The 2,209-nt window shown below is 42.4% G+C and overlaps 1 pseudogene across 1 annotated transcript; it reads left to right on the top strand.

Annotated features, from left to right (window-relative positions):
* The first annotated feature begins 238 nt into the window (after positions 1-238).
* On the top strand, positions 239-1,779 carry LOC100599798 (annotated as a pseudogene). Its single transcript, XR_121463.4, has one exon. The product of XR_121463.4 is annotated as a heterogeneous nuclear ribonucleoprotein A3 pseudogene (transcript).
* Positions 1,780-2,209: the final 430 nt, after the last annotated feature.

Here is a 2,209-nt window from a genome sequence, read left to right as displayed (position 1 = left end):
AATACTCGTGAAGCAATTCCTTTTCTAGAAATATAGCTCCAGAAAATTATCAGGAAAAAAAATTATATATAAAAATAGTAGCCCTTACATTGCTTAAAAATGCAAAGAAATGGCCCAACTCGCTCCTCCCCCAACAGACTGGCGGCGCGCGGAAAACACGTCAGGTGACGACTGGCCCCGCCTCTTACTCTCGGTCCCATATTGAACTCGAGTTGGAAGAGGGGAGACCGGTCTCAAAATGGAGGTCAAACCGCCTCCGGGTCATCCCCAGCCCGACTCTGGCAGTCGCCGTCGCCGCCGCCGCCGGGGGGAGGAGGGCCATGATCCAAAGGAACCAGAGCAGGTGAGAAAACTGTTTATTGGTGGTCTGAGCTTTGAAACTACAGATGATCGTTTAAGAGAACATTTTGAGAAATGGGGCACACTCGCAGATTGTGTGGTAATGAGAGACCCCCAAACAAAACGTTCTAGGGGCTTTGGTTTTGTGACTTATTCTTGTGTTGAAGAGGTGGATGCAGCGATGTGTGCTCGACCACACAAGGTTGATGGGCGTGTAGTGGAACCAAAGAGAGCTGTTTCTGGAGAGGGTTCTGTAAAGCCTGGTGCCCATCTAACAGTGAAAACAATTTTTGTTGGTGGTATTGAAGAAGATACAGAAGAATATAATTTGAGAGACTACTTTGAAAAGTACGGCAAGATTGAAACCATAGAAGTTACGGAAGACAGGCAGAGTGGAAAAAAGAGAGGATTTGCTTTTGTAATTTTTGATGATCATGATACAGTTGAAAAATTGTTGTTCAGAAATACCACACTATTAATGGGCATAATTGTGAAGTGAAAAAGGCCCTTTCTAAACAAGAGATGCAGTCTGCTGGATCACAGAGAGGTCGTGGAGGTGGATCTGGCAATTTTATGGGTCGCGCAGGAAACTTGGAGGTGGTGGAGGTAATTTTGGCCGAGTTGGAAACTCTGGTGGAAGAGGATGCTATGGTGGTGGAGGTGGTGGCAGCAGAGGTAGTTATGGAGGAGGTGATGGTGGATATAATGGATCTGGAGGTGATGGTGGCAACTATGGCGGTGGTCCTGGTTATAGAAGTAGAGGGGGCTATGGTGGTGGTGGACCAGGATGTGGAAACCGAGGTGGTGGACACGGTGGAGGTGGTGGAGGATATGACGGTTACAATGAAGGAGGAAATTTTGGCGGTGGCAACTACGGTGGTGGTGGGAACTATAATGATTTTGGAAATTATAGTGGACAACAGCAATCAAATTATGGACCCATGAAAGGGGGCAGTTTTGGTGGAAGAAGCTCGGGCAGTCCCTATGGTGGTGGTTATGGATCTGGTGGTGGAAGTGGTGGATATGGTAGCAGAAGGTTCTAAAAACAGCAGAAAAGGGCTACAGTTCTTAGCAGGAGAGAGAGCGAGGAGTTGTCAGGAAAGCTGCAGGTTACTTTGAGACAGTCGTCCCAAATGCATTAGAGGAACTGTAAAAATCTGCCACAGAAGGAACGATGATCCATAGTCAGAAAAGTTACTGCAGCTTAAACAGGAAACCCTTCTTGTTCAGGACTGTCATAGCCACAGTTTGCAAAAAGTGCAGCTATTGATTAATGCAATGTAGTGCCAATTGGATGTACATTCCTGAGGTCTTTTATCTGTTGTAGCTTTGTCTTTTTCTTTTTCTTTTCATTACATCAGGTATATTGCCCTGTAAATTGTGGTAGTGGTACCAGGAATAAAAAATAAAGGAATTTTTAACTTTTCAAAAAAAAAAAAATGCAAAGAAATGGGACCACCTAGATGTTTATTTATAGATGTTTGGTTAAATAAATCATGATATAAGAGAATGTTAGAAACCTATTTACATATTATGCTGTTTTTATTTATTGAATGAAATTCACTGACTAGAAAAATGTCTACAACACAATAATGTGTGATAGAAGCAGATTGTTTATACAGCAAGTAAAATGCAGTAGTTATATGTGGTTGGGTGGATTTGACTGGTGTTATTTGAATTCATGTAAGCATTTATTTTTGTAAGCTGCTAATTAAGACCAAGCCACTTGTGTTTTTCAAAAACCTGAAAACCACAAAAGTGGCTTGGTTTTAAGTAGTGGCTGAAGAACAAATATTGAATTTTTAGGACTAAAGCAGTGAGATTAAAGCAGTGCCTGCAAAAAGCTCTTTTTCATAGCATTATGTAATAG

The sequence above is a fragment of the Nomascus leucogenys genome, chromosome X (genome assembly GCF_006542625.1).
Source record: "Nomascus leucogenys isolate Asia chromosome X, Asia_NLE_v1, whole genome shotgun sequence".
NCBI classification, from domain to species: domain Eukaryota; kingdom Metazoa; phylum Chordata; class Mammalia; order Primates; family Hylobatidae; genus Nomascus; species Nomascus leucogenys.
This window is presented reverse-complemented; position numbering and strand designations above follow the sequence as displayed.